The 27,459-nt window shown below is 33.4% G+C and overlaps 1 protein-coding gene and 1 pseudogene across 1 annotated transcript in view; both read left to right on the forward strand.

Annotated features, from left to right (window-relative positions):
- Positions 1-27,459, forward strand: part of LOC145241287 (calcipressin-2-like) — a 179,249-nt gene that overhangs the window by 38,254 nt on the left and 113,536 nt on the right. The gene's annotated exons all lie outside the window — the stretch shown is intronic.
- LOC145241700 (5S ribosomal RNA) lies at positions 18,276-18,393 on the forward strand (annotated as a pseudogene).

Consider the following 27,459-nt stretch of genomic DNA (forward strand, 5'->3'; position numbering starts at 1 on the left):
AAGATTAAGGACTAACATATTACTACTCATCCTATTAATAATTATAAAAGCTTATGTAACTGTTATAGTCCTGTGAAAGAAAAACCGAACGGCAACATGTATTGCAAAGCATACGATAGGTGGGTTGTTTGTTGTAGCATGAACGACCTAGGTTGGTCCATCAGATATCGACTGACCCTTACGGCTTAGTCATCCGGTATTTATTGAGATTGGAATAGTCTTTTAGTAGATAACAAAGGTTAGTTCTGCCACAATACCTCTCCCCTCCCAAGCTGATAACTCCAGACGGTGTATCAGTATTTTTTCCTCTTGGGATGGACCACGAATGGCTTGGTGATTTTCCTTTTCTTGCCTCAACATTGTGGTTCTTTTTTTTTTTTTTTTTTTTTTTTTAATTCAATTTTCACCCCAAACAAGGCACAGTGCCACTTTGAAGCAGGGGGCTACTATCAGGGAATTAATTAGCGGGGTCAGTATGAAGGGAGATGAGTAGAAAGATGTTTGTTAGCATTACACTTGAACTTCTGCATATCATTGCAGTTGGGAAAGCAGAATCCCGGAAGGGAGTTCCAAAGACCCGCAGTTCTGGGGAAGAAACTATTGGAGTAAAAGGCTTTCTTGCACCTAGGGATCTCCACTGTAAAGGGATGAGACTTAGTAGCTTGTCGGGTTTGTCGGGGGTAGTTACGTCGGGGAGGTACAAATGTTTGCAGTTCGTCAGAGCATTCACCATTAAAGTATTTGTAGAACAGGCAGAGGGATGCAACATCTCGTTGATGGGACAGAGGTTGAAGCCTAGATGACAGTTCAGGACCTATCAGGTTGGCGACTCTTTTTTGAACCCTGTCCAGGAGCGAGAGACAAGCAGCAGATGCACCAGCAGTACTCCATACATGGGCGAATGGTTGCCTTATAGAGGTATAGGATACTGGCAGGCGTAAGTAGTTTTCTAGCACGGTAGAGGGAGCCAACCTTCCTTGCAGCAGCCTTGGCAATGCTCTCAATGTATCTATTCCAGTTCATATTCCCTGTAAACGTTAGGCCGAGGAGTTTAAAAGAAGTACTTTCAGGCAATGTGTTCTTGGCCATTGCTATTGGTGGTAGAGAAGGTTTCTTGTAGTTATTGAAGGAAACAAGCTTAGTCTTAGCAGCATTGAATGAGACCAACCATTTTTGTCCCCATTCCACTACGGATTGGAGGTCATCCTCTAGTGTTTCTGCCATTTTCTTGGATATGTGTTCATTTGTTTTCCCCTCATATCTGTTATAGAGAGTGGTGTCATCGGCAAATATACCCATCTCCGAAACAATTTTATCAGGGAGGTCATTTATGAATATCAGGAATAATAGAGGTCCAAAGATAGACCCCTGAGGTACTCCCGCATTTATGTCATATTGTTTAGATGTACGACCGTCAAGGACGACTTTGATTTTTCTATTACTTAAGAAGGATTTAATTACATTATGAATTCTTCCAATGATTCCATATGATCTAATTTTCCTTAGAAGACCATCGTGCCATACCCTGTCAAAAGCCTTAGATATATCAAGGGCCACCGCTCTACCCTCCCCGGTTCTGGTGTGATTTGAGGAGGCTCAATATCAAACGTGTCATAGACAGTTTCAATGGCCTCTATTTCTTCCTGAAGCAACTCTTCTTGGTCCTCAGCCATGTTTGCATATCTGGTTCACATACCTTTTGTGTGTGAATTTTGATCCTGGATTATATAGATCACATTTTGATCCTTTGTATTAGTTTTTCCAGTTTTCAAAACGAAACATTATTTTTAAAATGCTTGAAGTACACTTTCTCTCCTAGATTGTATTTTTTAGTGGTACCGTAGAGGTTTTCCTATGTGTGGTTTGTCTTGCTAGCAACTTCTCAGATTCTGATCTGATTTTATGGGCAAACATAACCCCCACTGTCAAAGCCTTCATTTCCTTCAATGATAAACCTACAGCATTTGATCCAAGGATTCCAGCTGCGCGTGGCAAGTTTTCCTTCTGTCGATTCATCACAACCATAACATAAATGCTTCTTGCAGACTTCAGCGTATCATGGCAATGTGCACCAATGAAAGCAAACAGTCTTTTTGCATAAAATGCATCGCACAAGATATGTTTCATCTTCACAGCATTCACTTTCCTTGATATAGTAGTCCTATTATGTCTTGGCCACTCTTGAAATTCTCTTTCCAGACTTATTCACTCGTGAAGAGGGACCCCACATGCTAGGTTTGTTCTTGAGGGGAAATCAAAATCAGCGAGATTGTAGCTTTGTTTCGTATGCTACACTTGTTCAGTTCCTCTTTGCTTTCATTAGAATATATAATATTAGTAATATATAATATTAGTAATAGATAATATTAGTAATGTATAATATTAGTAATGTATAATATTAGTAATGTATAATATTAGTAATGTATACGAGATACAAAGCAAGCTTATCTTATCGCTTTGTTTTTTGATAGTTTTTTTTTTATCACTGATTGAATAACACAATAAAAGTTTGATTATATGAACACTGGCAAAGCATTTTTTTTCACATTCTTTTATGGGAGATGTACATTAATCAGAAATAATTTCGCATAATCTTTGGCAGAATATATAAGAAAAAATCCTTATTCCCCCCCCCTCCAAAGAACAAACTCTAATACTGACTGCAAAACGTTATTACGTGCAATTTGACAAGAATGATGATGCAATAAACATTACGATTTAAGATTGAAAGCAAAAGTTTATTTCAACTGCTCCATTTTGTTGGATAAAAAAATACTAGCGAGTAATTTTGTCCATTACTCCAGCCTTTCATTCGTTCGAGCCAATCAACTCTCAAATTATTGTAGAATGGGTAATTAGTAAAAAAACAATATCTTGCCATTATGCATTGGGTATTTATGATAAATTAGCTGGGGCAAGGGGAGTTCTCAATTTTTTGTCGACTTTACAATGTAACTTTGAAATTAAGAATTACCTGACGGAATTTTGCCAAAGCTTTCATATCTCCTAGTAGCAAGGTGATACCTATAGCAGGTTTGGCAGCCATCACTGAGGTTGGCATGTATAGACATGAATTGACATTAAATAATTGAGAAGATTTTTTAGCAAGCGACTCATTAGCAAAAGCCAGTATTTAAGATATACCTACAAATTGTTCTAATTTGTATTTTTTTGTTTTTTTTCAAAACGTGTTCATACGCGATTCGTTTTCCGGTTGATTAAAACTAAAAGAATTTTAAAAAAATCTCATTTCTATGATTGATATAAACATAAGTCAGCCATGAAATTGTATACCTAGTACCTGACAATGTAAGGATGAGCAGAAGTCTTATCCGAGCCTTTTCCATATTGTGTGAAGTAGTCCATGAAAATGTTGACGATTCAAAAAAAAAAAGTAGTCCATGAAAATGTTGACGATTCCAAAAAAAAAGTAGTCCATGAAAATGTTGACGATTCCAAAAAAAAAAAAAGTAGTCCATGAAAATGTTGACGATTCCAAAAAAAAAAGTAGTCCATGAAAATGTTGACGATTCCAAAAAAAAAGTAGTCCATGAAAATGTTGACGATTCCAAAAAAAAAAAAAAGTAGTCCATGAAAATGTTGACGATTCCAAAAAAAAAAAAAAGTAGTCCATGAAAATGTTGACGATTCCAAAAAATATAAGATGCATGATGTTTACCGTTAGAAAAAAACGTCAAATCCATGCATCAAATTTTGAAAAATTTTCTTGACTATGATCAAATTTTTCAGCGTTATAAAGATGTAGGACTTCATTGGCTACAATATGGACCAAGTAGCGAAGCTTTATGATAAACAGAACCAGTTATCACCAAAAGTGTAATCTAGATATACCTAAATTAATTTCTTTCATTATGAAAATCTCTCCAAGCAAGGCATGAAGCCACTTAATGTAAGGAGCTAATAAAAAAAGTACTTCAAGGTAAAAAAAACTTGTTAGATATAAATTCTAACCCAGAAAACACTATTTCTCCCCCCCCCCCCTTGTCAGAAAGGTCGCTCATGGAATGTGAGAACTAAAGAAAAAATAAGTGAAGCGAGAATTATGAGTCTGTGAAAAGTAAATCCAAGATACATTTTGGTTCTAAATTAAATCTTGACTGATTTTTTTTTGTCAAAGTTTGGTGACGATTGGTCAAGCGATGTCAACGCTAAGTTGTACACAAAAGAACATAGTGAAAACATAACCTTCACTTTATTGGCAGTAATTAAGGTAAATAAATTTATTTTGATAATTTCTAATTTGTGGCTACTAAAATAATTTTTCACGCATTTAATTTGCAATGTGCAAAATGTTTGTTTCTGCATGTGTATTTTTGAAAATAACTTGATATTTGTAAAGATATTTCCTAATTATATATGAATTAACTATTAGATATTTGTAAAGATATTTCCTAATTATATATGAATTAACTATTAGATATTTATAAAGATATTTCCTAATTATATATGAATTAACTATTAGATATTTGTAAAGATATTTCCTAATTATATATGAATTAACTATTAGATATTTATAAAGATATTTCCTAATTATATATGAATTAACTATTAGATATTTGTAAAGATATTTCCTAATTATATATGAATTAACTATTAGATATTTATAAAGATATTTCCTAATTATATATGAATTAACTATTAGATATTTGTAAAGATATTTCCTAATTATATATGAATTAACTATTAGATATTTGTAAAGATATTTCCTAATTATATATGAATTAACTATTAGATATTTGTAAAGATATTTCCTAATTATATATGAATTAACTATTAGATATTTATAAAGATATTTCCTAATTATATATGAATTAACTATTAGATATTTGTAAAGATATTTCCTAATTATATATGAATTAACTATTAGATATTTATAAAGATATTTCCTAATTATATATGAATTAACTATTAGATATTTGTAAAGATATTTCCTAATTATATATGAATTAACTATTAGATATTTGTAAAGATATTTCCTAATTATATATGAATTAACTATTAGATATTTGTAAAGATATTTCCTAATTATATATGAATTAACTATTAGATATTTGTAAAGATATTTCCTAATTATATATGAATTAACTATTAGATATTTGTAAAGATATTTCCTAATTATACATGAATTAACTATTAGATATTTATAAAGATATTTCCTAATTATATATGAATTAACTATTAGATATTTGTAAAGATATTTCCTAATTATATATGAATTAACTATTAGATATTTGTAAAGATATTTCCTAATTATATATGAATTAACTATTAGATATTTGTAAAGATATTTCCTAATTATATATGAATTAACTATTAGATATTTGTAAAGATATTTCCTAATTATATATGAATTAACTATTAGATATTTGTAAAGATATTTCCTAATTATACATGAATTAACTATTAGATATTTATAAAGATATTTCCTAATTATATATGAATTAACTATTAGATATTTGTAAAGATATTTCCTAATTATATATGAATTAACTATTAGATATTTGTAAAGATATTTCCTAATTATATATGAATTAACTATTAGATATTTGTAAAGATATTTCCTAATTATATATGAATTAACTATTAGATATTTGTAAAGATATTTCCTAATTATATATGAATTAACTATTAGATATTTGTAAAGATATTTCCTAATTATATATGAATTAACTATTAGATATTTGTAAAGATATTTCCTAATTATACATGAATTAACTATTAGATATTTATAAAGATATTTCCTAATTATATATGAATTAACTATTAGATATTTGTAAAGATATTTCCTAATTATACATGAATTAACTATTAGATATTTATAAAGATATTTCCTAATTATATATGAATGAACTATTAGATATTTGTAAAGATATTTCCTAATTATATATGAATTAACTATTAGATATTTGTAAAGATATTTCCTAATTATATATGAATTAACTATTAGATATTTGTAAAGATATTTCCTAATTATATATGAATTAACTATTAGATATTTGTAAAGATATTTCCTAATTATATATGAATTAACTATTAGATATCGTGAACAAGTTTCAGGTTCTTAATATTCTCCGTAATTTCTATTTAGTATTAATGTTGGTGATCAACTATTCTCCCCTAATCATGGACATTAGTTGCGTGGTTGCTAAGCCTGTTACAGGTGTAGCCTTGTCTCTAGCATAAATTTATATATATTGCATTTAGTAGAAGTGTTTTAATTGAATTTCGTAATGTCGTCAACAAGTTTTGTGCTTTTGAGATAGTGTGTTGAACGTGAGTGCAGTTAAGCCATGGCTTATGGGTTCCATCAGTTGAGGTGACAATAATGTTAATGACAAAACCTGTTTAGGCTGACCTGGAAATGAAGAGTGCTTTAATCAACTCATTTGTATGAATTGGTAGATTATGGTAAACGATATACGCAGCTGAATAGTGTCTCGTGTCACTTTTCCTTCTCTTTCTCACCCCTCTCCCTTCCTCTATCCTTCTCTTTTGCTTCCTATATCCCTCCTTCCTCTCGTTCGCCTCTCTTCCCTCCTTCCTCTCGTTCGCCTCTCTTCCCTCCTTCCTCTCGTTCGCCTCTCTTCCCTCCTTCCTCTCGTTCGCCTCTCTTCCCTCCTTCCTCTCGTTCGCCTCTCTTCCCTCCTTCCTCTCGTTCGCCTCTCTTCCCTCCTTCCTCTCGTTCGCCTCTCTTCCCTCCTTCCTCTCGTTCGCCTCTCTTCCCTCCTTCCTCTCGTTCGCCTCTCTACCCTCCTCCCTCTCTTTTTTTTTTTTTTTTTTTTTTTTTTTTTACTAAATAGTTCCCCTCAAGCAATTAGTTATAAACTAACCACTTTACAAAGGGAGGAGGTAAAGCCTATGAGGTAAAATCTTAATTTCTTGTCCTCAACATGATTTAAACGTTATCAAACGAAATCCTAAGAACTTCCTGATAGTTTGGTATTTCTTTTATCTTTTTGATTGTGATAATCTTTGTAGAGGATGCTAATGAGATATGTGATAACGAGTTTGGCTGTGAGGTAACAAGACTGAAGCCATAGAAGATGAGGAGATTTGAATTGGACATGGTGGGGGGGTAGTGGGGGGGGTCAAGTGAAAAATAGAAATCTCTCTGAAAAGGTCAATGATGAAAGAAAGCCGGAAATGAAAGGAAGTGAAGGCAACGTTGTTTTGTGAATGCCAAAGTGGAATCCGATTAAGTCAGTCAAGTGTATAAATCCCACAAACGGCTGAATTGTGTGTGTGTGTGGCGTCAGATTTGCTAAAGAATCAGCAATGGTATGTAGACCAAATAATAGAATAATGTAGGGTAAAAACGGTGCCTTCGTTGGCGGGGGAGGGGGAGCAATGAAGATATAGAAAACTCAACCAGTCAAATTTTTTTTAATATAAGAATTATCCAATTTTAATGAAATTTTCAACATTTTCTTCAATCACTCGATTGTTTTGTCAGGTCGCTTATCTTTTTGGCAAAATTTTCTAATCAAAATTATTGAAAGAAAACTTTTTAATAATAAACGTGTCATTGTTAGCAACAGCGAAACATTTCTCCATTTAATTATATAGGTAAACATTGATATGTTGGTAATTTTGATAAAACATTTTTTTATTTTTTTCAAATAAATTTTTTTTTTATACACTCTTTTTCACTCCAAACAAGGCATTATTGCCACGGGTGTAAGGGGCTACTATTTGGGGTCATGTCTTACAGAGAACTTTTCGGTCGGATAATACAGAAAGTAAGAAACAAGGAGGAAATTCCAAAGTCTAGCAGTCTAAGAGCATTAGAGCCATCCAACATCAGCAGTGATGGGGTGAAATTTTGCTGTTTATCGGGTTAGTCTGGAGTATGTATGTTGAGGGGGCACAAGTACTATGAGTTCATCAGAGGGCATTCCATTAAAGTACTTGTAAAATAGGCATAGGGATGCAACATTGTGGGGATGGGACAGAGGTTGGAGCTTGAACAATAGTGTGAGACTGATAAAATTTGAGACTTTTTTTTGGACCCTAAGAATGAGAGACTGTTGGTAGATGCACCAGCCCAGATATGGCAATAATAGTCCGTGCATGGGTGAATTGTGGCTTTGTAAAGATATATATTTTTACAAAATAGCAATGGCCAGTGACTCCCTGTTTGAGAGTACATCTTTCAAACTGCTTGGCCTAACGTTCACAGGAAACATGAGTTGGAACAATTATATTGAAAACATTGCCAGGGCCGCTGCGAAAAAGGTAGGCTCTCTCTACCATGCTAGAAAACTACTGCCACCTGAAAGTATCCTGTACTTCTATAAGGCCACCATTCGCCCATGTATGAAGTATTGCTGTCACATTTGGGCTGGTGCATCTGCTACTAGTCTCTTGCTCCTAGACAAAGTTCAAAAGAGAATTGCAAATCTGATAGGCCCTTAACTGGCATCTAAGCTTCAGCCTCTGTCCCATCGACGAAATGTTGCATCCCTCTGCCTGTTCTACAAGTATTTTAATGGTGAATGCTCTGACGAACTGTAGACACTTGTACCCCCACGACGTAGACATCCTCAACAAACCCAACAGGCAGCTAAATCCCACCCCCACAATAGAGATCCCTAGATGTAAAAGATCTTTGTACTCCAGTAGTTTCTTCCCCAGAACCGCTAGACTCTGGAATTCTATTCCGGGTCCCTGCTTCCCTGACTGTACTGACATGCAGAAGTTCAAGTGTAACGTGAACCGATATCTTGCTGCCCAAATCCCAACATAGTGTCCCAGTAGTTACTGCCCCTGATAGTAGCCCCCTACACCAAAGTGGCAATGTGCCTTGTTTGGGGTGAAAATGTAATAAAAAAAAAAAAAAAATTTTTAAATTCTTTAATTAAAAACTTTGAAACAAAGCTTTTAAATAAAAAACATTTGTTCGTAACATGAAAACATTTCTGCATTCATGTCAATATCAAAATTATATTTTGATAATTTTGATAAAAAAATTATTTTTTTAAATGTGATCATAATAAAAGAAATTTGCCATCGCAATCAAAAAGGAAAACCTACCATCGTTGGCATTTCTGAATTTTATTGAATTGTTAAACATTTGTCCATGACTTAATACAACATTCATAAACAGAAGTATTTGTTGCATTAAAATCTAAACAATTGTTGAACTAAAAAAAAAACAATTAATACAAATACAGTGTCATTTTGCACAGCAAAATACAAAGTAGCCAACGTTAGAACTGAACTCTATATATATATATATATTAATAAAACTCAAATGACCTTGTAACGGGTATTGTAACCCACATCTGGTTTACGACTTCCGGTTGCGTACATAAACATAAACCCATAACAGCATAAACAAATAAACTCAAATCGCTACTTTGGCAGAGTTTGACCTGCACACTGAAATATTAATATTATTTAGAAATTATTATTTTCTTCTACACTACCAATATAAATAAATAACCCCGAAAATGTTGTTTTTTTTAAATTGCGTTACAAATAAATAATCAACGTGACAAGAAAACGTATTGTTTTACTATGTACGTTTTCAGCGTCCCAATTGTTTTTTTTTTTTTTTTTTTTTCGCGCTTGAATTAAAAGATATATCAAAATTTGAATTTAACCTTAAGTATTATGGTATCTGTTCAGTGCACATTTTCCTATAAGTATGGCAAACCACTTATAATTCAGTGGCTTTAAATTTTTTTTTTTTTTTTTTTTTTTTTTTTAAATAAGCAATTATAAACTGAACGACTCATAGGAATCTATATTCTTTTTTCATTTTAATATTCTTTCATAGAAATGTTTCTGTTATGTCACAAAAAACTATTTTTTTACATCACAAGTGTCATGCTCATACATTAAGGTCATATCCAGGAACAGGAATTAAACTATATCCAGTGGTGAGGCCCCAACGGGCTTTGGGGAGTGTGGAGTCACCCTTTAATTGCCATTGCTCCCAGGTCCACTCTGACCCGGAGTGGTAGCACCTGTTAGGGTCCCAACTATGGGTTAAATAGAAACAGACTTGAAAACAACAAATATATTCTATTAAAACATTTTTCTTCAAAATCTTTCGATTCGGCATTAAATAACCTAAAAAGGGTTGATATGCCATAAAACTCCACAATAGCTGAGCTAATTTTTTTGAAATTTCACACAAAGGTACTTAATATGCCTCGCAATGTTCTTAGATATGTAAGTATCGACAATCAAAAAAATCCGATGAAAGAAGCCATTTTGACCAAAGTTAACATCTTATATAGCCTAACATCACAAATGCATTTGAGAAGTTTTATTGCCACATAAGCAGAAAGGACCAGCATATAAAATTAACAGTAGGTTCTTTGATATGACAGGGGGGCATTCGAAATGGATGTTTCTGTTTAGAGCACGGTTGAGCCATAATACTTGATTTTTGCATTTTAAACTTCAATTTAAGCCATTATATATAAAAATTGTGTAAAAATAATTTTATAAAATCAACAGTAGGTTCTCTACAGTGCAATGTAGACTACAATATATTGTAGACTGTTACTGCGAGGAGACATGTAAAGTTTCCTCCCTGTGCACCACGATGGATCCCCAACTAGAGCAGGCAATCAATCGATTTGATTAAAAAATGGGCGATTTCACCGATTTTGATGACTATAAAGATATAGGAGGGTGAAACATTTGTTGATCATCATTCAATCACGAGTAACGTTGGCTCTCCCTGCTAGTGTTTTATATATATATATATATATATATATATATATATATATATAAGATTTAATGCCAGAACCAAGCTGTATCATGTCTTGGTCAAGGAGTTACTGTATGCAGACGATGCTGTTTTTTTGTCGCACACTGAGACTGATATGAGCATATAATGAATAGCTTTGCTGATTCCTGCACTGCCTTTGGTCTGAGAATCAGTCTGTCTAAAACAAAGGTGATGTTCACTCTTGCACTGGGCCAGTCATACGTGGAGCCAAACATCATGGTCTGTGGTGCTAGACTGGGTGTAGTTCTTTGTCGAGGGATGGTTGTCTCGACACTGAAATCCACAGGCGAATTCAAAAGGCATCTGTAGCTTTTGGACAGTTGGAAAGGAGAGTGTGGTCTGATCGTAACATCACAGACAGGACTAAGATCTGCGTTTACAAGACCTGTGTGCTAACAACACTGTTGTATTCATCGGAGACATGGACATTGCATCAAAGGCACATTAAATGGCTTGAACGATTTCACCAAAAATGCTTGAGACGTATCTTAAACATCAAGTGGCAAGCACAAGTACCCGATACTGAAGTCCTTGTGAGAGCATGTTGCTCTAGTGTTGAGATCCTTGTAATCAGATCTCACATATGTTGGGTGAGCTACTTGGTTCGAATGAAAGTAGGCTGCCAAAACAAATTTTTTACAGGGAGCTGGAAAATGGCAAGTGCCCTCAACATAAGCTTAGGAAGCGGTTCAAGGACTCTATAAAAAATAATTTGAACGTCTTACAAATTGATATCGACACATGAGAAGAACTTACTCTGCAAAGGCTGAAGTGGCGAAAGCTTGTACGTGAAAGTTGTGATGCTCTAGAGAAAAGAAAGCAGGCTCACAGCAATCTGAAGTGAGATGGTCTTAACCATGACACACAGAGCTGGAAATGTGACACTTGTGAACGAGTGCTTTTGTCAAAATCTGGCTACGTCAACCACCTTAAGTTGCACAAAGCTCCTGTTCAGGTTAACTTTGCACCTGTTAGTCCGAACGAAACGATCTGTTTAACATGCAGCAAAGTTTGCAAGTCTACTGCTGGTTTGAGAACTTGATGGAAATTGCTCGATTTGTATGTCACATCTGCTTCAAGGTGTGCAAATCTGCGGTGGGAGTGCAGAGTCATCTGAGATGGCATGGACGACAAGATTGGGAGAACTCAATGTGACAGCAACCATCATATACATACTGAACAATGAGAGGAGTTAAACGACAAATTAATCTTGTGATTTACAGTCTCGTAAAATATTGCCAGCCAAATAAAATAACTCAATATACAAGATACGGCCAAATAAAAATTGTAGGATTTAAAGTTAAATTTTGTGAAGTCAAAGAATTTTTAAACAAAAATTTATTATTTGAAACAAGGAATACAAGAAATTTAAAGTTCTTCCTTTAAACTTGTATTCCTTGTTTCAAACAATAAATTTACAAAAAAAAATTCTATATTTTTACTTCACAAATTTTAACTATAAATCCTACAAATCATATATATTAGCAGGCCACCTGGCATTGCCCAGTCGTAAAATATGCTTAAATATGATATTTTGATTAATGCAGATTTCATATTTTATTATATTGGACCCAGTATATGTTAATGATTTAAAAAAAAAAAAAAAAAAAAAAAAAAAAAAAACTCGTACGCCACTACCGAGAATCGAAACCAAAATGTTTGCTTACAATTTACTTTTTCCTTTGGTGTTAATGTCTGAACTATGAAGACATATTTGCTGCAAGGTTAAAAATTAAAACATGAACCAATAGCTATTATGTAACGCATGCATATTTGTAATGTCGTTGTTCGACCTTCATTTGGCAAATTCGATTTTTTTTTTAATAATTTTCACTTTTGCACCAATTTTCTCCGGCTAAACCCCAAATATAAAGTTTTGCATGCGTTTTAATACCCTATTAAGTTTCATGTCTGTAGACGAAAAACTGACAGAAGTTATGTAGGCAAAATTTTGTAAACAAATATATACACGCATACATAAATATAAAAGAAAGAGGTTTGTGTTTACTATAATCTTTTTACACAAATATTATGCAAATATAAATCATGTAGAATATCTGCATGACTATAATTACACGTAATCTATTATATGAATTTCACCTGTCTGTTTAAATGTATGTATGTATGTATGTTTACATGTCTGCGTAAAACTTTCGACAGAAACGAGAGATTTTCACGAGATTGGTATCATTTTGAAGCTCAACCCTTCGGGCGACATATCGAAAAATTGGCTAAAACATTAATTCCTTCAACCACAACTGGGCAGTTTTCTACAAGGAGGGTCGTTTTATTTGCGTCGCTATTTTTGCAAGTTATCGTATCGGTTGGAATGACTTTACTAATTTCAATGTTCCAAACTTCCGGTCGCATCATGGAGTAGGGGTAAGATGCCAGGTTTTCTTTTCCTTTCTTTTCCTCCGTCACGTCACGGGTTCGAGCCTGCCTGTCTCCGACCACTTTTTTTTTGCTCAACATTCACCTCCAAACACCTTGGCAATGCCAGGCATCCCGGCTAGTAGTTAACTAAAGATGATCATCCCATAAGAAAACCAAAAAAAAAAAAATTAATAGGGAACTAATTAAAATGAATGTTTAAAAGAATATGTAAATGAGCTAGATCTTTTGCAGATGAATGCAATTCTACAACCCATATATAACAGTTGTATTTTCTTTTTAAATAAATAGAAAAATTTTTATGAATATCAATAAAAAAAATTATAGGAGTTTATATAAAATCAGATATGATATTACTATTGAGTAAACTTGAATTTTCATCATTTACTATAAAAAATGAGAAAACTTTTGCATTTATTCAATTAATTATATAAATAATACATTTTTACAAATATAAATATAGTAATTTTTAAAAAGAATGGAGCCATACTTAATTTAATTTTGTTTCAGGACACGGAAAAAAATATGTTGTCATTGTGAAAAACGACCCTATCATTTTGTTTCTTACATTTGTAGTAAGACAATAATTATAATTTTTGTGTCATCTGACTAAGTGATGCAAAATATTTCTCTACTCCCTAAAATCTATTATGTGTGAATTCCTCCTTCATTAATATTTGCAAGTTAACTAACATTTACGCAGAAGAATTGACGTTGTCTTCCTGCCTTTTAGATGCGATTATGATTCTTTTAGTTTTCTCGTTCATCTCTTCGTTTTCATGGGACTGGCATAAATTAGAGAAAAAGAAGCTGACAAGCAGTTTATTTTAAATTGCATGTTTCAAATAATATAATTGCTAGTTTCTGTGCAAATCTCTTTGTAATCGTTAAAGGCCGCAGGGCAACGTATTGTCTGGAGGGGCCAGATGGTTAGATGTGATAAAAAAAAACCCACAAAAAACATGTGAATAGAAAAATAGTAAATGTCCAGTACGTGGAGAGTAACGTCATTAAAAAAGTTAGATTTTCTAATTAAGTGCGAAAGTGACTAGGACGGAAGTCGAAGTAGACATAAAAATAAGGTCTAAAAAAAATGACGTTTTCCTCCCTACCTTCCATTAATTGTACCGACTTATGAGAACCCAAATAAGGGTCAGGTTATTGAAAATCATCTTAGATTATCAGTTTATTCTAATAAATTTGAATTTTTATTTATTTTTTACGAGCGGTGTCGGGGGGGGGGTCAATTGAGTTTGCCCGGTCTTAAAATATGCTTAAATATGATATTATAGAGTCGTGATTTCAAAAGTAAAAAATAAAGTATTTGGGTACCATCAGCTAGAATCGAAACTGAAAGCAAAATTAGCATTCAAAGCTGGTGACGTTACCACAGGACCAACGTGACATGTATATGAACTGATTAAAAATTGAAAATAAACTAAGATTATTTTACAAAATGTATAAAGATCTTTTTCAGTTTTGACCCATTTTTGCCTCCTTTTTGCCTCCTTAAAAACTATTTCAACTGGCTAAACACCTATAAAAGAACGATCCATAAAAAATCCAATCATTTGAGGGTCCCTAGTGACGATTTGCGACTTTTAGTTTCGGAAGAGATAGTTTGAAAATATGGAGACAGACAGACGGACAAACAGACATATAGCCTTTTATATATTAGATTTTAAATTGCTGCGGATAAGGCAAAAAATGTAAGGAACTAACAAGACCGAAAGATAATTATCGCAAGGACAGGGTTAAAAAAAAAAAAAAAAAAACAACGCTAAAAGTAGGAAGAAAACGGTCAGCAGAAATAGTTACACAAGCCTGTGGTTCTTGGAAAGAAGTTACTGGAATATGAATCTGTATTACGATGAGGTATTAAAACAGTGAATTGATCACTAGATGAACAAGTCAAATGAGATGGAACAAAATAAGCAGGGAATAAATCGAACAATTTTGAAGAACCCATGCCATAGTAGGATTTATGTAAAAGACTGAGACTAGCAACATCACGTCTGTTAGAAAGAGGTTGCAGAGAAGAGGATAAGGTGGGAGCCAATTAAATTGCAGATACGTTTCTGCACCTTATCAAGAACCTCAAATAGGATGGAGCTTCATCAACCCAAATATGACAACAATACTCTACATGGTGTGATAGTAGATTTATAGAGATAGAGAATAGTCCCAGGCGTGAGGAAATGTTTAGATTCATGATGGAGTTGATCATCCAATCAGAAGAAACTTTCATTACTGCAATCTTCCAGCACAACAAATCCCAGTTGAGAGAAAGACTTTAAAAAATTTTATACAAAGTGTTCACCAAGGCAAAAATCTACTTGAAGATAAAAGTTAGAGGATTTTTCATTGGCTGATGAACAGTACTATGAAAGGATTGAATGATTAATTTACAGGACGACTTGACAAATATTTTTTTTTTTTTTGACAAGGTACTTACCACTTATCAAGACCTGGAGGCCACTCAAGGATAAGGATTAATAAATGTAAGATGGTACTGTAGTAATCGTTAATGGTGTAAATTGGATAGACTTTGCATTGTTTAAGGTGATGGATCAACAAGAACTTGTTTACATTGAACTTGAAGGCTACCATATTGTAATCGGACATGGAATACTATTATTTAAAAATAATGCATACAATGTGAAAAAATTTGGGTTTTTATTAAACAAACTCATCTAGGAATTTAAAAATTATAGGATTAAAAAAAAAAGATCTTTTGATATTTCTATAGTTTTTTGTTGACTTAAAAACTACCATGTTGTCGTCTGTAGGGAATCATTCCTGTGGTAACATGTCCCACAGATGGAAGTTCTTGGAAAGAAACTCTGTTCATGTAAGTTGCATTTGATTTTAGATACACAAAATAAGAAAGAGTTCTGCAGTGTTGATAGCAAGATGAATTCTAACTGAGAAGGTTTTATGAGAAGGGCAGAGATTAAGGCTCAGTCGAGCATCTATCATGAAAATAACGATAGAGTAGAGAAAGATTAGCAATGTCTCTTCTGTGTGAAACAGACGATAGGGAAGAGATCGTCTCCCACTAGATTGCAAAGTCGATTTTGTACTTTGCTGAGGCAAAAAAGTGTTCTAGATGACATCTCAACAGATAACTGTCCAGTTTGTAAATCTCATGTTTCCATCACATCCATGAGACAAGTGTTTGATTATCATGATTATGACGAGAGATGCAATGTCTATCCTGTGGTCATAAAACGGCGCTGTTTATTATAGATATCATTTAATAATCATTTTTTTTTAAAATAACAATAGAACCCCCCCCCCCCGCACCAATTTATTCACAATAATTAAAAATCCTCATTCCAACCACAAATTTAACTATCTTTGACAATAGCAATAAATATCAATGACCTCCCCCCCCCCGATAATATTGTGTCTGAGATGAGTATATTTACTGATGATACAACGCTATATAAAATGCATGAGGGAAAGACGGATGTACGCAAATCCAAAACTTTATCGTTATTTTCATTTTGTCTGAGCTCCAATCTATGGCCCCCTCTCGCCAAACTTTCACAAAAAAACACTCGTCTAGCTGAAACCACTATCAATAATTTCACCCCCTCTTTATCTGTGTCTAAACCTTAATGTCCATTCCATGAACAAAGCTTCTTTCTTAGAACTGCATACCTGTGGAACTCTCTTCCGTTTGCCTGCTTTCCAGCTGACTACAATATGGTCATCTTCAAGTCCAATGTAAACAATTTCTTGATCAGCTGTCCCCTTAAGTAATCCAATTTACCAAATTTCCACCACTAATGATTACAATGATATGGTCCCATTGACTACTGTACACTCATTAACCTTTATCTTTGAGTGGCCTCTGGGCCTTGATAAGTGGTGACACCTGTGTAAAAAAAAAAAAAAAAAAAAAAAAAAAGAATAAAAACTAAAAAAATAAAAACAAACCATAAAACAACAAAACCAAACTAGAAATACACGTTCATCTTTATATTTATTTTTTGTTTTGTTTACAATATTTAACGTTTGCTTTTCATGTGACTTGTTTTTATCCCCCCCCCCCATAAAATGGTTTAAAACGGACCTGATTTAATGTTTCAATCAATAGTTAAAACAAAACTGGATTTTACCAACGAGAGACGCCATCTTTGGTTTTCTTTGAGTCAACATAAAAAAATGTTTTTTACTTTTATATGAAACCTTTTTTGTTTTTCTACAAAAGAAAAGGAACTCAGCTCTTGTGAAAGTTTGTATTTTTTTTTATTAAAAGGCCTTTCATTTGATTGATGAGAATTTTTTTTGTTTTACTTTCTTTAGATCCTAAAAATCGGTTGCGTGTCTAGATTCTTTCATCTCTGTTTATGACGTCATTTGTAGCTATTTTTGTGTCCAGCCAATAATGTATATCTAATTGTTGATTTCCTTTTTAATTCTTTTGTCAGCACAAACTGACAATATTTTAGTGTTTCTTCACACACTCTTTTGAAGTCATTGTTTATTTAAAAACAATAAAAAAAAAAAGGAAATATTTTGCCTTCCTGTTTTGCATAAAAGACTAGCAAAACTCTGCGATGTTTTTAAATTTTTTGTATGATGATTGATAATGTGTATTTGGATTGTTTGGACTACTGTTCTCATTTTGTGTGCTTTTCTCAGGTGTATCTTGACAATGATTCTTGTTGAATGTGTAAAGAATGATTTTATTCTTTTTTTTCCAACAAATGATATTTGTTAGAATTCACAATATTTGTTTATAAAATAGAAAGAGCATTGTCGTTTTCATTTTTAAATGATACATAACCTCCATCCTCATCTTCAAAATTCAGAAACATTATATCAATTCGGTATTGACCCAAATGAAAGCGAGTCTAACCTTCAAAATACATCACAAAAATGACTACATGCATTTTTACTTGGACCATAATAAAAAAAAAATAAAATAAACCTGACAATCAATTTCTTTGTATATGCATTCAGAATTTTTAGTCCACAATATGGAGATGAAGCATCCAAATAAATTACAGATTCACTGAAAGTATTGAAATACCCTATATGCTTCATAAATGCTAAGAAAAATTGCCCTACAAATATTTTCCAGAAACAATAGGCAAAAAATACATACGGTATGATCACTTTGACACACCGGTTCCCATCAGATCACCAAAGTTAAGCAACGTTGAGCCTGGTAAGTACTAAAATGGGTGAGCTTTTCGGAATTCCAGGTACTGTATGTGCTCTCTGCTTATCTCTGCATTGTTTTCAGTCGGTCTTTGGGCCTCTCCTTGCCACTGGACCCAAGCAGTCCCGATTCAGGAGAAGTGTGGTTAGGGATTGTGTAACCCTTGCCTCACAATTACACATGCAGCTACCTTTACAATGGTGTCCATTGTCTCTTGAGACTGAACAGAGGCATTAAAGCAAGAAGCATATGAGCACTTCTCTTATAAGAAGACATCTTATTGTACCTATATCAATCATACACTAATTTACAACATTCTGAATAAACTATGAATTTCAACAATGCAAACTATATCACAAACAATGAAACAAACAAAACATTTTCCCACATTTAATGCATTTATATATACTGTCCCATGCAATAATTCTCATCCAATATACATTGACGAAATTCCATTGGAACTCAAGAAATGGCTTTGCGAACATAAAAAAGATATAAAATAACAAATCCCTGAATATACTATTCTATCTGCGTTTCATCATGACTTTTCTTTTAACTTAAAACAAGCTAGACTCATTATAATCGTGTTAAATAACATTTTGGAGGAGACATCTTGAATCAGTACACATGTTAGGTCCTTGTCTAAATGTTAAAAATAAATTAACAAAGAAAAAATGAATAATTAAAATATTTAATTTTTTTCATCACAAGTTAAAATATTCAAAGAAATTTATTTTCTCAACCTTTATCAACCATATGGAAAACTAACTGTCGATTTTTTTTACACTAAGTCACCAACGTGGATTATTGGTGCTTGCTGCTGTTTGAAAAATGAACGTTGTCCGAAAAATTTCTACTCCAAAATTCTTATATGTGTGCGTTCAGTTTAAAAAGAAAAATACTTGATATATTTTTATGATACATACATGAAAAAAATATCTGATCAGCTTTTACTAATTCAAGGAACTTTACACGTTTTTGTATGACTAACAGCAGGAGCAGTTAGTTATACATTGATCAGAAATAATTTTGGTCGTACATTTTGAGTAAAACCCACAAAAATAGTATTCATATTATTTGGATTTTTCGGACTACTGTTCTTATCTTGAGTTATTTTCACAATGTTTTGGTCGATGTAACCTCCTCCGGTCTTCTTCAGGTATCTCTTGTTGAACTTGGAATCTGCATAGAATTTCAGATGGAACTTTTTTATTTAATCCATGAGGGTAGCATGCTTTGATTTCTGTCAGCTATGACTGGATTGAAGTCATAAGTAATTCGCAATTGTGTTTTGAGCGTCGCCCACACTGAGGATTGCACCTTCAACCTCCAGAAGAGTGTAACTTTACAATTGAATTTTATCACATACTCTATCCACTCATTAAAAAAAATCAGAAATGTAAAAATGGTATTCTTTTAGATTTTTTTTTTTTTTTTTTTTCATGGTACCCTTCACGTGGTCCCTTTGTGATTGACGGATTCATTTTTGTGAGTGACTGATGCAAAAAGAAATTGAGAAAACAATGTCAATAAACAGAACTTAGCAGATCAAGCGGTGGCACGCTGATTCATATGGATTGCGTCTTAATGATCAACTTCAACCAATGAGTATGTCAACTCGCATCTGAAACTATTTATCTGAACCAAGGAAGGAGAAGATCATATCACTCCTACTTAAGCTTCAACTAATAAGAATATAAATGAGCATTACACAATATTCCACTTGATTATTCTTGAGCGTTTTAGCGATTGGTACACTTGATATTGTCTAATAAAAAGGAGGAATATGTGTTTAGTCTTATGGAATTCACTCATCCTAATAATAAGTGAAGCTGGTCAGTCTGTCACACTCTGCTGGACACGGATTGACCTAATCTATTTTTTAAAACTAGTTTTCCCTACTGAGATGTTAAAACGTAAAATGGGCAAAGCAAAGCATATAGCGAAAGGATGCAATCACAAATGACGTTGATTATGTTTTTGTGTTGAAGTACTGACATGCTCCAGACAAGGCAAAAAGCCACTTGATGTAAGGAGCTAAAATAAAGTACTTTTAAAATCAAAAACTAATCAACAATAAGGGTCAGATTGATCATTTTATCGCTTTTATTAATAAAAATCAATAAGAATTTTTTTTACATGTAAGACATAGTATATTCACAAGTAAATATAATTTTGTTTTAAAGTATGTTATAGCTTTAAATAATTGCATTCATTTTCTATGAAAATCGCTCTAGACAAGGCATGTAGCCACTTAATGTAAGGAACTTAAAAGGAAAGTACTTCAAGGTCAAAAAGCAGTCAAATGATCAGATTGATAGATTCCGAGCCAAAAACAGCAATTCTTCTCCTGTTGTCAGAAACATCACTTATAGAATATGAGGATTAAAGGATAAAATGAGGGAAACTTCAGGAAGGGATTGGTTTATTGCCTGTCACCTGAGGTACCCTTACCGGGAAATGTTGACAGGTTTGTTCTCTTTTTTGTTCTCTTTTTTGTACTCGTCCATTCTAGGGTATGCTTTTGAGGAAGCTTTTAAGGACTTTTTCTGGTTTTCAGATAAATTCCGTTACCTTTATTTATCGAACAATTACAATCTGTACGAAGATAATTTTAACTCCTAGACAGGTTTTCATGACTTAGACAGGTCTGCCCTTTGGTGGCTGCTCAGACGTCTGTTTACCTTGCAAACATAGAACAACCATAGTTTGTTTGAAGCAAATATTTTACGGCTGAGTGACCTTCCTAATACCAACCTTTTCAAAAGTGAAAAAAGAAAGTCAAATAATTGTTTCAAGTGTCTACAAATGCAAATCATTTTGCAAAATTATTACAATCTTGTCTTTCTCTACTCTTTCATCTCCAGACATCTTAATACGCGTAGACATAACTACAAGGTTATAAAACAGCTCCCATAACTAATAAATAATATTTTTTTTTCAAAATTGCATGGAACAAAATGCCTGCATCAGTTGTTGCCTGCTTAGACATTCGTGCTTCCTGAAATTTATCAAAACCTCACCTGACATCTCCCTCCACATGTGCGCGCACACCCACACGCACACACACATGTATAACTCTTACACTGCTCATTTCCCTGAAAACTATACATTACTCTGTGTTTACTATGCATACACTTTCTTTTTAAAATTGTAGTTCACCAAGTTAGTGCTGCAGGAAGTGTGTGTGTGTGTGTGAGGGGGGGGGTAAATGACATTTTTCATTACTTTGCTTTTTTCGCTGATATTTTCGAAAGTCACCCTCTCTTTTTGATTGACTAACCTTTATTTAAATATTTGCCACTTCCGGTTTAGCAATGAACGCAACGGTAAAGACGTCACTTTTTCTTCTTTTCACATTCTTTTCCTCCTTCGTGTTTTTTTGCTCAACATACACCTCCAAACACCCGGGCAGCACTGGGCACTCAGGCTTGTTAGTTTTTTAAAGTTTTCTATTTAGCTATCCATGCCCCCCCCCCCCCCCCCGAGCAACGCCAGATTGCCCTATCAGTTGCATAGAAATTGCTTCTAAAATCTTAAATAGTTTACTTCATGAGGATTTGCTAAGAGATTTAATGTTGCTTATAAGGTTTTTCACTTGGGCAAAAATGGCTGATTCACTCATTTCTACATATGCACAACTTACACATCTCTGCGCATTTGATAAAGAACCTTAGAATTTTCAAATTTCAATTGAACACTAATTAACAACAGACTAAAATTATGATGAATTATATTAAGTAAAATCAATTATATTAGATAAAATCACATAATGCCAAGAAGATTAAACTATTTATGAACGAGTTTTGGATGAGGTTGAAAAATCTGTTTTTAAAAATAAGTTATTTCCAGACAAAAATAAAATTCAATTTGATTATTTCTCATAAAACAAGTAATTTTGTGACTGAAAATATTTTAGTTAAATTTCAGGAATGCTAATTGGTATAAAAAAAAAGTATGTGTCTAGAAAATGAATAACCAGTGTTTACATTGCAGAATTGTTGAGTAGCAGACAGATATCTTTGCTGGTCAGAATCTTTTGTCTGGCACATCGACAGTCATTCCTAATTAGTATCTAATTTTGCATCTGGATCCTAAATAGAAATCAAGAAAAGGAGACTTAGACAATTTTAATGAAAAGACGAAATTGGAATATTTTACAATTAATGTTACGGGAGGTCATGTGAAAATAAATCTTATCAGACAATTTTGAGGTAAAATATATTTAGTTTTAGTAAAGTTCAATATTGAAAAACTAATTTTACCATTTTTTTTTTTCTGCTGCTACCAGATCAGGCTGTCGGAAGATACTAGCTTCCTGACCTAAAATGCGCCAAACATTGGTGTTATTGTCTCATTTTTTTTCCTTTCTCTTTGCAAAATTCAATCAAAGCTAGAAACAAAAACAGTTTTACTCTATAAAGCAAGCAAACCAAATACTATGAATAAATATTTAAAGATGGTGAAAAATTTCGAGCATAAAAACTTTTGACCGGATTTGGCATAAAAAAAACCCATAAAACAATTGCTATGCTGTAAAACAAAACAACTACACCAATTTTTTTTTTTTATCTTATATTTTAAAATTTGATCTAAAATTATTTTTTCCTTTTAGTGGGGCAGATTGCTGAAACAATCTTTCACTTGGTGATACAAGCACCAAAATTGAAATTTGTCAGGTTTGCTTCTGCAGCCATCTTGAAAACTAGCAGACATTTTGAATTTTCTGATGGCTAACGTTCGTTTCTTAAAATGTATGTTCTGAACGTCATTTGTGCCAATTTTGGTGCTTGTATCACTAAGTGAACGATTCTTATGGAATATTGAGATAACCTGCTCCACTATTTATTGCATTAAAAAAAAAACGATAACAAATTGATTTTTATGATTCATTCATTCATTGAATCAATACATTTAGCCGTGAAACAATGTTTTTAAATGAAGTGTGACAGATGAACGCACTGATAGAGCTTACAGAAATATTTGGACATTTAACAATTCTGATTGTAATCTTTGGTTTTAGTTAAAATATCATTTTATTTGTTTATCCCATGAAATGAGATTGGCACTGGATTTCTCCCTTTACCACGAATAGTTAGAATAACATCCGACTGTCTTAAGATCTTTGTGTAAGGTATTCAACCACATTTGTTACGGACAGTTTCTTAGCGTTTTTTACATGGGCCACCATATTCAATTCTGTTTTATTGTGGTGTTGTCATATTTATGTGCAGTATATGTCCATATTAGCACTGGCCACGTTTCCTAAATTTGTTTGAGATTGTCATAATCGTGTTGAATATTGATAAATTTGATGTAATATCTTTTTTTTTTTTTTTACCACCTTTATTGATGGCCAGCACTTGAAGCCATACGAAGAAACAAACGTTACTTCTTTCTTTTCTTTTTTTTTTTAAATCTATAATATATAATTGTTGCTTCAAACTATTTGGAAATGGAATCACCTTAAAATGTATTCGGAATTGAATTCTCACATCAAAAAGCAAATTTCTTGAAATAAAATACTTTTTCAGATGCAGCAAACATCACTGATGAGAAAATTTTTTTGTATAGATTTGTGGATGCAACTAATATAATCTTTCAATATATCTATAAAAATGAAAATGTGTGAGGACTTTTCAACCTATATACTCAACGAATTTTTGATCTACAAACTTGAAATTTGGTATATAGGATACTCAGAAGGTGGAAATTTTTTAAATCCGTTTTCATCTAGAAAAAAGGCTAAGGGGTCAAAATTGAAAAATTGGTATGTGGGGGGGGGTCATCAGATTTTATCTGCCAACTGTTTCACAAATATGCATGCATGAATTTTTCACATGGCAGATTCCTTATGTTAATAAGTAAGTTTGAAAACACTTTTTTAAAGATCGTGCCAAGCTGACCTAAATGTTATACTTGACTCACAGTCTTTAGGTTTTGGTTTCGATCTCAGTACAAGCATTTTTTTTTTTTTTTTTTTTTTTTTTTTTACTTACAAGAAATAAATTGTTTAAAAGAAACATAATACTCACATGCACATGTCTCAGTTTCTGTATGAATTAAAATATATTTATGCGTATTTTATGACCGGGCAAGACCGGGCGGCCTGCTAGTCTATCTGTAAAACCACCATTTGCCACTTGTGCAGTGAGTTTTGCTGCCACATCTGGTCTGGTGAACCAAACACTAACCACTCTCTCTTGGACAAAGTGCAAAAATGAATTTCTAACCTAATAAGTCCCACACTGTCTGCTTAATTCCAGCATCTGTTGCATCCGTGTATTTTGCGATTACTTCCACAGAATGTACTCTGATGAACTTGCCGCATTTGTATGCCTTCAACAAAAATACGTGAACTAACCTGAGTTGCAGCAAAATGCCACCCTTCCATTAGAGAGGTCAGTCGATGCCAAAAGATCTTCTACTCCTAAGAGCTTCTTTACTCGACCCACTTGCATTTGGAATTCCCTTCCTACTTCCTATGTTCCCGACTGTACTAACCTGCAAAAATTTAAATGTAATGTGGACAAACATCTTGCGGTCCAATTCCCCATGTACATTGCTTCCTCATTTCCTATAAATCTTGCCGTTACCACAGTAGCTCCTTGCGTTTCAGTGTCAATATGCTTTGCTTGAATTGAACAAATTAAAAAAGAAAAGAAAAAAGTAATGTTCATATTATTTGGATTCTTTAGACTACTTAAGTGTTAATTTTATAATGTTTTGGTTGATGTAACCTCCTGCTTTCATGTGTGTCTTGTCGAATTTGGGATTTGAGCTGAACTGTCTATTTAATCCATGAGAGTAGCATACCTTTATTCCATCAGCCATGACTGGGTAGGTCCTAAGTAATTTGCAATTGCATTTTTGAGTTGCCTGCACTGAGAATTGAACCTTCAACCTACAGAAGAGTAACTTTTACAACTGAATTTTACCAAGTACTTTATCCATTACGCCACAGGTCCTTGAAAGTAATATGTCCGTTCAATCTGCATGCCAATAACAGATATGCTTTTTCAGCCAGACATGCGGCAGATTGATAGGCCTTTTCTAAAGATGCGTGGACGCATAAAAAACTGAATCGCTTAACATCATTTTCTATAACATGTATTATGGTAAAGCATCTGGCTCTTTGATCTACTTTTACTGGCTGTGTTCTGTTTTGCAAAGCTTGCAGACTTGATGCTTTGACTCTGACCACAAACTAAAATGCAATTGATTTTATGTAAGTCAAGAACTTAATGTATGTGCATAAGAGATTTTTGTAGAGACAACGATTTCATTTGAGATTGTAACAAGAGTTGAGCTGAATCTGAACTTGAATCGAGATTTATCGAAATGGGTAAAAAAAAAAAAAAAAAAGGTAGAATTTTAAATGTCAATAAACAAGATTTGTTATTGTCTTTGAAAATATTTTGTTATCACAAGAGAGTTCATTTCCAGCTTGTGAATTAGTTTGTTTTATGGTATAGCAACCATTTTGTGGATTATTTATCATTGAAACATTTTTTTTTTTTTATATTTATTCAAATCTTTTTTTAAAGTTTTGTAATCAAGAGTTGTTTACATTACTTTTTAAATTATTATTGCCATTCAACCTGCCGGTATATTTCTGTACGCGTTATTCATCCAAACAAAGATTTGACTTATTATAAACCATTCTTGGTGTATGATTACTATTTCCTGTTAATTTCTGTGTTATGCGACCAGTAGTTTAAGAGTTTATCGGTTAAATATTTACACACACACACTGTATATATAGAAAATGGAAACACTTTTATTGTCTCGTTTTTATTATCGGTCACTAACTCTTTTTTTTTTTTTTTTTTTTGCTTGTTGACGTAACTTTACTCTTCGACTATCTTATCAGTATTAAGGCTCCCATTACAAGCATAAGTTTGAAATTATAGCAATTTTGTCAGCCTGCAATGTTGAACTGTGATAGTAATATCGCTGCCTGATGTCATTTTCAATTCCTTCTAGATTAATTCTATATTATTATCATGACTATAAAACGGCCCAAAACAATAACATGTCTGTGAGTCTACTTAAAATAGACCTGTTCTTGACAACGAAATAGACGAAAGTATACCATCAACTTCTGTCTCCTTCTGAACTGCTTCGGTGTTCCTATTTACAATGCCTCCCCACAGGACAGAGTTAGACACCAGGGTCGTTTTTTAATGTGGAGAAAAGGAACAAAAATAAAAATTGTCTCAGTCGTGAAGGATTTCTCCTCCATTGACAAAGAACAAGAAATTGAAGTGCAGCATCTGAAGAACATATACTACACTTTGAGATATTAAATCTTTTATTCATGTTAAAAAAATACAGAAAAAAAATCAACGATGAACAAAAAACTTAGGCACATGGCCAACTCAAAAGGGGGGATTTTGGGGGTCGTTGGTCATCCTTGTCACTCCAGAACTAAACAAAGTCAAAAGTTTCTCCCAGCTAGTATCTTCTTTCACCATAATACCGCATTCACCCTTTCATATTGGGGGACGTCCTAGTAACTCCCAATTTTTAAAACATTTTTTTTTTTTTATTGACGTGTAAAAACAAAAAAGATAACAATAAAATGGTAACAATAATTCATTTGTGTCGAGGGAGGTGGAAAAAAAAAAAAAAAAAAAAAAAAAAAAAAAAGGTGATTAGTAGGACCCTCCCAACCCCGTCTAGTTGATAGACTGCCCGTTCCACTAGGTTTGTAAAAGGAACCTCGCTTCTGCGGGTCAGTCTCTAGGTGGGGATGCCCTCTAGATGGGGGCGAATGGAGAAAAGAAAATTTTGTGGGTAAGGGATGGAGGTTAGTTTGTATTTCTTTTTCTCCAAGATGGGTAAAATTTAGAGGAAGGGGTGAAAACAAAAATTGCAGGTAAGAGGGGATGGGGATCTTGGAGGCTTCCTAATCGGGGAGGGATGGAACACACACTCAGCTAGCTGAGAGACTACTTGTTTAATTTAACTTTACAGAACTGCGCGTTCCACACCTAGGCGGGGAACACGTATTCAAATTTGGCTCCTCTTCGTACACACAGACTTGCCACATGTATCCATCTTCTGTCAAATGCCGCGCGATGCAGCCTTCTTCTATCACATCTGATCTTCACCCGTA

The sequence above is a fragment of the Euprymna scolopes genome, chromosome 20, assembly GCF_053919585.1.
Source record: "Euprymna scolopes isolate OS-2025 chromosome 20, ASM5391958v1, whole genome shotgun sequence".
Lineage (NCBI taxonomy): Eukaryota > Metazoa > Mollusca > Cephalopoda > Sepiida > Sepiolidae > Euprymna > Euprymna scolopes.